We start from the raw sequence: 12,005 nt of genomic DNA, 5'->3' as shown, positions 1-12,005 counted from the left end.
GTCAAATAATAATTTACTCAAATTCTTTAGAGATTTCGGATTGTTAATTAACATGTGTATTTGCGTTTTAAATATATATATATATATATTTTTCTCTTCATTAAAAAATTAAACTTGCCAGTACGTGTGTGAAACACCTGAATAACAAAAGGAAATCAGCGAACGGTTACGCTAAAAAGCTATTGCTAAATTCACCTCTTACAATAACTCTCCCGTGGCGTAATGGTTCTGTAGGTTGCCTAATGTATGTAGGCTAAATGCTTTTTGCCTGAGTTCGAATCCCACTGTGAGTAAATAAGTTTATTTTTTTTTGTTTTTGTGAATCAGTATTAAATGATTAGCCAACTTTGCGATTACATTGCTATATTTTAGATCATTTTAGGGCTTCATTTTTTTTTAGTTTGTTGTAGTTACGTGGCTTATTATTTTTCTCCGTTTAATATTCTTAAGAAAAACTTTACCTTTATAAGTTGATTTTAAATATCAAATGCACGCATTTTCTAAAAAAGGGGTTTAAATTATGTGTATCTGAATGAAAAGTGGAGTGTCTTATAGTGTGAAAAGTGTTAATGTGGTTATAATTGAAGTGAATTAATGAAAACCTGAACTGAACTATAATTCAAGTGAATATTGTAATACCGGGACTAGATTATTAGTTAATGCCGGGCAATTTGGAGAAGAACAGACACCATAGCCAGACTTCAAGCGCTGGTGCCGCTGGTGAAACCAAGTAACGACAATCACTGACTTTCCTGTTGCAACTTTCCTAAGGCCTACTGAGCATCGTGGTAAATGAAGAACATTAATGTGTGAAATCACAAGCAACTTGTGTTAGTCAAAGGCAGATACTGTAAGTATGAAAAAAAAATTGTTATAAAATTCTTTTTCTTTGCTATTAGACATTTTATAGATGGAACTTTTGTGCTCTTAACATTTTTAATTTATATTGCATTTTACTATGAAGTAATGAATTAAGTGGATAGTTTGAGTAAAGTACATTGTTGTTTCAAATCTTGTTAAACATATTTGCTGTAATTTGGTTATATATTAGGGTGTAATAGTTACATAGATATATTTGGTGTAATGAAAATGTGACATGTCAATGACCTATGTCAAATGCATTGTGCGGGAAAACATTTTTAATTCAATTCATTATTTAAATATTCATATATGAACAATGAATATTTATTATTTATCATCATCAACATCTCAAATGCTATTTGAGAAATGTTCGGAATTTTACTGGGAAGAAATACCTAATATTTCATTTTATCACACGGATTGTTTTTATAATAGATTCTTGAGTATATTTTGAAATATTCTGCCTAGTATATGGCTTAATCATATAGAGGCAGAGTATATCTATAGTCAATTTAAGGGTTTTATTGCCATAGCATTCCAATTTAGCTCAAGTTTTGTAGATGAGTGGCTTTTGCCCAGTGGGACAGTTTTCCCGGTATCAAGGTAACGAGAACATAATTGTATGACATCTAGCTGATATGTAATTGTTGCATAATAGTGCGTGTTTTTTTTTTTTATCAGAGCAATAGTTAGACATCCAGAGCAGCTGGTTGGGCGTGTTTCGAGATTAACTTTTCATTATATGTATGTACAGTCAGCAATACTATTCGTTTGTGTTTTTCATCGATTTCTCATGACTAAGGGCCCCGGTCATCTGAGGTCGTTATTTAGTTCACCGAGGTCTTTCATTCTGCACAATGCCTTCGTAGTAGTAGGCTAAGCGCCTGCATAGATCATTATTCTCAATCCTTCTATATTGGCATAGCATTCTGGCATACAAACTTTAATACATGGTAGGCTACTTCTGGAAATTGACTGTACATGTCCACGATGCGATGGTCTACTGTATAATGGGTGGACGACATTTTTCAACGGTATTAGTGAGTAAAGGGCAGGGGAATTAGTTGCGAAGCGTTATTATAAAAATTAATAAAAAAAAAAAAAAAAAAAAACTTCGTGTGTCAATTGAATTAAATACTTAATAAAAATATAATATATTATTAAATAAATAGAAAAGGGCATTGGGCTGGTATGGGGCTAGGACAGAATCAGATTGTTTTTCTCTTACATTTTTTAGAATATTACAAGTGAGAGTACTATAATAAATTTTGTGTTTTTATTTATTTAATTTTTGATTGCGTCTCAAGAGTCTTGGCTGTCTGTAAAAATCGTGTGAATGCGTAACTGAGGAGGAATGTATATGCATGATGAGTGCTTATAGTTATGAATATGTGAGGTTTTATGAATGAGATGTATGAATATCAGATGATGGAAGTATAGTAGACGGATGTTGTATATATTGGAAAAAATGGATTGATACAGATAGACAAAGGCTGGAGGGTAATCAAACTAGATTTGTCGGTGTTTGCAGGGGCACAGAAAGGGGGGGGACGGGGAAACACAACTAACTGGAAAAGTCTTATCAGTAGGTTAAAATCCATTGGATTAGACCCATTTAAAAGGGTAGATTTTTCTAGTTAGTACTCTACAAGGTATGAATACACTTACGAAACCCACACACTCATCTTGGATGGGATATATCCGACATTCGACATATTTTATGGGCCGTGAGCGTCTAGAAGGGACGAGGCTCTTATCAAAAATTAATTAAACATATTTATTGTTTTTATTGGTATAAGGTGTAATAATCAGCGAATATTTTTACCTTATTTAACTTGGTTAAATAATTCTTTTGTTTAGACAAAAATATCTTTGCTGTACCATATTGAGGTACTCACTAGTGTCAAATTTAAGTTTGTTTAAAAAAAAAAAAAAACACCCAAACAAACTTAAAGGTCGGTGTATCTTATTTAAGTATGACACACTCGCCAAGAAAACGTGGCTGAGAGTGATAAGGCAGTGAAATTTGGTTCGAATTTTGGCAATGGAACTTGAAAGCTTCGTACTTATAAAAATTAAAGGTTTCTTCGTTTTGCATGGGAAGTTTTTGCTGTCTCATTAGATGCTCTTCTACGGAAGTGTACGGTCCACAGAGAGAAAGAATACTCGCCGAGACCGGGGTGAGCTGGCAAGGACGGGTTAATAGGACCTATCGGACTCACAATCTGATATCTCTGGCAGAGCGAGGTTTCTGGGGAAAAAGTTGTCTTGGTTCATTGACGGAGTTCTGATGAACTGATTTCAAAGCTGAGTCGTTAACAGTCACTTATTATTGGAATACACACTACACGTTTAAAAAAGGGGGATATTTACCGACTAATCTAGAGGAAATTGAATTTTTTTATGACTTTCTCTGTAAGTCATAAAAACATTTAAATTTGGGGGCGATTGTGACTAGCCATATGCCTATTATATTAGCCTCGACTTTATATTAAAATACATAAAAAATAACGAAATACCTTGTAAAAAACAAGTCTTCTTCATTTGCATTTTTCATTCATAATTTCACTGCGTATTCTGACAATTACGACTTGAAGGACACGTTTCCGTATTTCACCACTTGTGATGACAATTAAATACGTAACATACAGTAAATATTAATTATTTTGGTTTATATCAATGTGCGAAAATGATAAATAATATTAAGACCGCTAGTTGTTACCTGGTATTAGTTTTCTTTGAAAAGAATATTTGTAGTCTTACATGCATGTAAAATGTATAAGTATTGGTACAAAAAACATTGACTTACTTAATAATAAACATAAAATATTTCAATACAGGCGTTATTTTCAGAAAACAAAACTATAATACCTGAAATTAAATAATGGTGTTAGCATATTCATGTTTGACAGGTTTTGGAACGATCCCTTTTTTATCGATTGTTTTGGTCTACTTAAACTGACTATTAAGCAAATGCTGTCATTGTGAGCGTAAACGACATTGTGTGCGTGAACAAGGTAGTGTGCGTAAACGTCATTGAAATTATCTCCGTCTTTCTCTGAGCCGTGTATGCGAAAGAGACACAGTTGATAATTGGCATTAATATGAACGTTATTGTATAGGGAGTATGGATTGGTAAATAAGATGTAACTTATGACCTTTCTTCATGAATCGTATGTTGTTACGTGCCGCGAAGCGAACAACCTCTTCTCTGATTTTGATGCCCTGGTACATCAAAGCTAGAAATACGTCATAAATCTTCACCTGTCGTCATTGTGTCGCTATTGTGTCGCTATATTGTCGCTAGTCGCCAATGTGTCGTCATTGTGTCGCTATTGTGTCGCTATATTGTCGCTAGTCGCTGTTATGTCGCTATTTTGTCGCCAGTCGCTAATATGTCGCTACTAAAGAGTATAAAAGGGCCGGAAAGTACGGTAGGGGGGGATTCATTCTTCGACTGTCAGACTAGCAGTATCTCTGGCTTTGAGTAAGTCAAGTTTCTCTACTATTCTTTCTATTTGTTTGTGTTTGCTGGGAATTATCCTGGTGAATTTAAACTTGTAAGATTATGTCTGTGTTTGGCATTGCGGGGACAATGTTGTCGTAATGCTAAGCTTAGGCTATGGTGGAGATTCTTTACTTCCTTATTTGTGTTACTGTATTGTGAGTTTTTGTTAGTGAAATTTAACTTTGTTATTTTACTATCTTTCTATGAGGTTAGTTTGTTATTTTATAAAGCCAGATCACTGTTTGGACTAACAGTTTGTCCATCTAAGCAGCTTCTCCCTAACGGTGACAAATTGCAGCTGTTTAGAAGTCTTTTGCTCCAGGTTGAGAGGACTTGGCGTCTCTTCTTTACCAACATAAGAGGCGAGCATACTCTCCCTAGTCTCAAAGTCCAGCTGTTAGATGAATGTGAGGGCATCACGTGCGTGCCATTGGGAGTAATCCCTACTCACTGAAGTCTGCAGTAATTGAGGCTAGGTCCCGTATTAAATATATTTATATATTTCGGTACTCTGGTTCGTGCTTGTGCTGGTTGCAGGGAAAACTTCTGTCGTGATTGATACCAAACACAAACAAAGTCTTAGTCATGGCAGCGTTTCCCATGTAGCTAGTACGGGTGTGGGCTAGGTTGCCGATGTTTTTATATACATGCTAGGGCGGTCTATTCTCATCCACCGTGCCCACGTGGCGATGAGGAGGGGGCCAATCACACAGACACTAGGGTTTGCTATACCTCGGTTTTGTCGGCCGAATGCTTACAGCTTAGACTTAGGGATACACTTGTGTATGTTCCAAATCACTAGATCAATGGTAAGTACGATCTGTGTTCTGGACATACTAGATTAGGGACTAAGGGCAGGAATAGGGTAGAGTCACACACACTGTTATAGGGTCTCTCTTATGTTTGGTCTATAAAGTTGATTGGTTGGTGTATATTTCTCTTTTAAAGGTTCTAATGACGAGAAGCTATGGTTTTATATCTTGTACTGATGCTAATATAAGTGAAATATTGGTAATGGAGTCTAATTACCTAAATCTTCCAGACTGTTACTTATCCTGAGTGGAAAATTTAAGGTTACCTGTAAAATCTTTTATCTATTTATTTTCATTTCTGGGTTTTTGGGTGTAGAGACGAAGTACTGAGTATTGCAATCAGGTTCTAAGGTATTTATAAATTCAATTCTTAAATATCAAGTTGGGTTTAGGAACACAGACTATTCTAAGATTAAAGAATGGTTTGTTTTAGAGACCCTTTGGCAGGCGAGCGCAGTCCATTGGAATCTTTGAGTGGAATAATGCTCACCTTGATATTTCGATCTCATAAAGTACAATAATGAGCTAAACTTGTACTTCGTTTATACATTTGAAAGGCCTGGGAATTCAGCCTTCCTTTAGCTATGGGGATTAGGTAATGGCTTAGTAGCCTTAGTTTTTGGATATGAAAAAAGATAAGTAAATGGTGTCTGACGAATACTTATCGCTTCTCTTCGTCAGCCCCTAGGATTGCATAGGTTTCGAAGCGTTGGTCATAGCCCGTCTGGCTAATAAGATAGGAGTAGGTGGCCCGATTGATATTGCTAATCGGAGTAAGAGTCTTCAGACCTGCATCTAGCATTAGAGGCAGCACGTGAGAATAATTCACACCTCGCTTAGAAGATAATAGGTAATAATATTTCATTTTATAAGAATAGTGTGTAAATGGGCTTAACCCAGAAGTGCTGCTTCAATGTTACCCCGAAGACTTAATAGGAGTAGCAGGATTTTACCAAAAATATTTTTATATTTATATTATCTTACATGCTGCAATACTATTTTTATATTATCTTACATGCTGCAAAACTTTTCTAATGATTTAATAAAAATATATTTAACTTTACATCAAAAATCACATTGACGTTTCTGTATCTGTAACTTAAGGCTACACTCGACGCCAACGACTCGCGCGTGTGGGCGGAGCCTATATCCTTAACCATGACATTGCTCATAACTTTTAGTTTATTATACCTATATTTTCTCTCTACTCATAAGGTGTTTTACTTAATATAAAAATGGTTTAGAGTAACTTAGTTTTACGGTGTTTTGACTTAACATAAATATCCTTTAAATCATTTCCTATCATCATAATAAATTATGTAGTACAGTAAATATCAGTTCCTTTACATTTAGGTAATAAATAATTAGGTAGAATCAAGAGTCCAAGATTTAGTTGTTACTCATTAAAGAATTAGGGTTCCGCGGTTCACTTCGAGGGGTCCTAACCTTAACTAGACGATCACTTGGCCAAATTATTGTTAAGGTAAAATTATTATTGGGGTAAAATTTTAGGAGTAATTTTAAAGGTGGGATTGTTTACGATTAGGTTCAGTATTTTATTAGGTCTGGGGATTATTAGATGGGGTAGTTTGGGGTGTAGGGGTAAAACTATGGGAGTAGAATTTAAGGGTGGTATCAGCTTAAGGTGAGGTAGATTGCGGTATAGGTAGGGAAGGTACAGTTGGCACACAAGCATACGGCCCGCCTGTTGGTAAGCAGTCACCCTAGCCTATGGACGCCTGCAACTCCAGAGGTGTTACATGCGCGTTGCCGACCCTTTAAAAACCTGTACACTCCTTTTTTGAAGAACCTCATACTGTATACCCTCGGGAAAACCTCGGCAGGGAGCTCATTCCACAGCCGGAGCGTCCGCGGGAGGAAATTCCTCTTAAACCGCACAGTGCGCGACCATTTAGGCTCTAGGGTATGAAGATGAACACCCTGCCGACGGCGAGCGGTGCGAGATCCCATGACGCCTCCCCAAACAACATACTGTGGGAAACGCTGGTGTCGGTTTAGTAGGTAGACTCCTCCCCCTTTTTTCTCAATGGAAAAAACCGGGAGGTGTGAGTCCCACATACCCCCCAAAATAAGCCCCCCTCAGGCCAGGGGGACAATGCGTTACAGCATTCCTTCATCGATAAAAAACGGTAATATTAAAATAAAAACCGATAACTTTCGTAGTGTGGTTTACTCGTAATAGCGTTAAATGCAGCGGTGGCAGCTTGGTGGTATTTTTATCACCTGTCATTATGCCTATCACTCACACACAAGCCCATGCTTGACAGGCGATAAAAATGGGACTGTGCTTGCATGTCACGGGTCAAGAGATAACTATATGTCTTCAGATGACTGTACCGTAAAATGGGGTGAATAGGGACAAAACTGACATTCCAACCTCGATGAAACTTTATTTTTACACGTGGCGAACTGATTTTATACATAATAAATGTCGTCGTTCCGGTCATTTGAATTTTAGTTTTTTTTTATGATTTGGTGTAGTTTCATAAATAAATAAATAAATATTATAGGACATTATTACACAAATCGACTAAGTCCCACAGTAAGCTCAATAAGGCTTGTGTTGAGGGTACTTAGACAACGATATATATAATATATAAATATTTATAAATACTTAAATACATAGAAAACATCCTTGACTCAGGAACAAATATCCATGCTAATCACACGAATAAATGCCCTTACCAGGACTTGAACCCGGGACCATCAGCTTCGTAGACAAGGTCACTACGCACTAGGCCAAACCGGTCGTCATCAGTCGTTCGTCAGTTCCATTTCATAACTTTAAAGATAAATACGTAATAGAAGGAAATTCCAGCTCACCCCGTGGTAGGTTGAGCAGGGATTTCCTACTAAGGTGAGTCTTGGAAATTGTTGGATCGACACTTTGGGATTATGAACATTATAATAGCTTGATTTGTTATTAGAATATATAATTTACATAGCAGTAGCCTGTAAAAACTAACTCACCCCTCTGTCATCCCTCCTCACCCCGTTCATAACCCAACTGCCCTCGTAATCTCTACTCACCCCATTTTACGGTACACATAAAAAGCGGCTTGTACTCAACTGTGTAAATTACGTTTAATAAAATTACTCGCTTAGTACGCCTTTCGATTGTTTCGATATTGCGATAAGATAAAGATAAAGATAAATTACATTTATTGCACAAAAAGGACATAGAAAAAGTATACAGCAGTTGTTTCTAGGAGTTGATGCATAACTACGTTTGCACCAGAATTTCCAGGAGTCCCCGCACTATTGTAGGCTAGGCCTGTATTGCGGGTGACCTGATGTACTACGGAAGGTGGAGATAAGGAACGAAATCTCCATGTACCAAAAAGTGTCATAAAAAACTTTAAATAGGTGGCGCTACAATACCTAGAGTACTTGAACAAAAAAAAACAAATCATAAACAGCGCAATTCACTCCGTCAATAACGCCTAGGTTCTTAGCTACTGTAGCGCTACTCTGGAGAGATTTGGAACTATTATTTATAGCTGACAGCTGGACACTTTTGCAACAGTTCTACCATAAGAGATGCCACTCCTCTTAATTCCACACTTCATAATGATGTACATTTAAATGACATGCAAGTCAACGAAAAAATAAAATATATTTTTATACCAAAAAAGTCAGGTTTATACCTGACAGCATGGTCGTATTTTTATTGGCATGCAAGTCAAAAAAAAAGTATAATCAGGTTTATACCTGGCAGCATGGTCGCATTATTATCGCCTGTCATGATGCCTGTCACGTTCTAACAAGCAAGTTAGTGCGAAAGTGACAGGCTTAGTGATAGGCGACAAAAATGCAAACATACTGCCACCGCTCATACATTTTTTCACGATTAAAACGCTTTCATTCCTAAGACGCATTTTTTGCTTGGTCCCTTAAGAATCTTATTAAGCGGTTTTTACTGTTTATGTCAACATCAAAGTGTTATTACATTTTTGGGCTCGGGACGGGTCAGATATCGGCATGTGGCACTCAGAACCAAAAGGTTGTAACTATACTATAAAAAAAGAAGTGTTATTACACTTTGGTCTAAACACGAGGTAACGACCCCTCCAGACGGCGCGGCACCAGCCGTTCGAAAACACTGTAATTAATTGATTAATCTACATGAGTGGGTTACTCTCACACCGTATCGAATCACTTGAAATCACGGATGTGAAACACTGATTTAAACTCTCACGATTTTTACTCATTATTATTTAGCAAATTGTATTCTCCTTTTCAATATGTATAATATACGAATACTTAAATACATAGGAAACATCCATGACTCAGGAATAATCTCTGCGCTCATCGCATAAATAAATGCCAACACCGGGATTCGAACCCAGGACCATAGGCTTCATAGGCAGGGTCACTATCCACTAGGCTAGACCGGTCGTCACACTTATTTGTAAAATAATCTCTAAGCGTAGACAGCCCTAGCGTTTTGACGTTGCGTGCGGTGTAGGGCGTGGCGCGTTCAAGGTATGCCATGGTATGGGATGGAGTTGGCCATTGTATGTTTGTGTAGGTATTAAAACGATATGTAGGTATTAAAACGATAGGTATTTGCTTTTTCTTTGAGTGATAAGTATCTGTTCATAAGAACTATTATATAATCTGTGCCCATGTAATATTACAATTCGGTGTGAACTAAATTAGAATCCAATTTACCTGATCCCGCTAAGTCCCATTTTCCGGATTTTCCACGGAGCTCTGAAAGGATTAGCTACATATCATAATTAAATCCGAGTGTACGGGTGAGTACCTACAGTAAACGTTAAATTCTGATTTTAACCGATTTCAAAAAAAGAGAAGAGCCCGCCTTATATGGCGGTGGTCAAATGGGGCGGCCACATATGGCAGATGGGAATACAACCACAGAATAAATAATAGGTTACGAAGTAATTGGTTAAATATAACATCAACAATAAAATAATTTTACTATACAGCGCTGGTGGCCTAGAGGTAAGAGCGTGCGACTTTCAATCTGGAGGTTGCGGGTTCAATCCTCGGCTTGTACCAATGAGTGTTTTGAAACTTATGTACGAAATATCATGTGATATTTACCAGTCGCTTCAGTGAAGGGAAACATCGTGAGGAAACCGGACTAATCCCAAAAAAGCCTAGTTCATTTACCCTCTGGTTTGGAAAGTCAAAATGGCGAAATGCCGGGACAACGCAAAGAAGAAGAATGAAATAATTTTTCTATACTATTGATACCTATCATTTGTACTACTAAAAATATACATCTTGTACTATAAAAAATGTCCTATTAATTTTAAAAATGTCATAAGAAAAACGTTTATTTTCCGGTTTAGAAAATTGTTGGTGGCGATGTTGTTGGAGGTTTTCAATTTGTTTAAATGTTTTTGTACTAGTATATTTTATTATATTAAAATACTAATATAGCGTTTGTTTTATTTCCCACCACTATTCATTTATCGATATAAATAAGGTATGTGCGTTACGGGGTTTCCTAAGCCCCGTAGTTTTTCAATTTTAGTGCGATGCGGGAATAAAATAACCCTGTCATTTATTTTATATCATGCGTTTTTATCGTGTCTACGTGCGAAGCTAACAAAACGTAGGAAATTTCATACTCTTTGAATTTGTCCGATTCGTTTAATATGAAATGAAAGATTTCAGGATTTTATAGCAGTGTTAACAGGCTTGGGTGTGCGGTACTTTTATACCCGTAACGCACTACGGTGTAAATCATTACGGGGCGGATATGGCCTCGTAACGCACTACATTTTAAGTATAGGCTTTGGCTTGCCGCAGTGAATTTGTTATAACACACACACGCGGCCGCGCACGCGACGCGCACACACACACACACACGCACACGCACACGCGCGCACACACACACACACACACACACACACACACACACACACACACACACACATACACATACACATACACACACACACACACCCACAAATGTGTACTTACAGGATACACCTACAAGTATAGTTTGGCTCAGAAATACATCGACCTTGCATTAGATGACACTAAAAATGTCTATCGTCATCCTGCTCAGTAACGCCATCTAGTATATTAGTGAGGAACGAAAGGTATCGGCCACGATAATAATTTTTAAGTGACAATGAGGCCACTTTTTTACGTCCAATGGCACTGGTCTAGTCGTGTTAACCATAGAGGAACAATTTGGCAGAGGCCGCGACACTGACGACCAGCTGTGACACTGCAATGGCGGAAGGATTCAATGTGTGCGTGCCGCGAATGTACATATACCTAGGCGGATTGAGTACAATTTCTCTAATTTGGTACGATCACCTTTATAGCTCGGTGATAAGGTTCAATTTAGGATGGCAAAAAAAGTGGGAGCACCCTCCACTTTGGGTACAACTTCATGGATTAATATTGTATTTTACGAAAGATAACGTGATAATTGATTAACTTATCTATGAAAAATTATCCTGTCTCTTTTTTTCTTTCAATCGGTATAATTTTTGCAACATTTGACCACGTATAAATTTTTTTTCTTCGAACAAATAATGCACTGACCTCTCAATTTGACTGACGGCAGATTGGTGGATGAGGCCATAGAGATAACTGTCAATGTGTGTGTGTCACGCGTAAATACTAGGAAATTGGTGGATGATGGAATTCTAGTTGTGTTTTAGCGAGACTACGTCCGCAGTATTCTAGGTCCATGAGTGTAACTATAAGCTGTCTATCATTATCATTCACATCATCGAGAACCTTCATTTCTACATTGATTCTCAAGAATACGCATAAGTAAGTTACATTTATAGGTCATGTCGATCCATCGG

The sequence above is a fragment of the Cydia pomonella genome, chromosome 21 (genome assembly GCF_033807575.1).
Source record: "Cydia pomonella isolate Wapato2018A chromosome 21, ilCydPomo1, whole genome shotgun sequence".
NCBI lineage: Eukaryota > Metazoa > Arthropoda > Insecta > Lepidoptera > Tortricidae > Cydia > Cydia pomonella.
Note: the sequence above shows the minus strand (reverse complement) of the source record.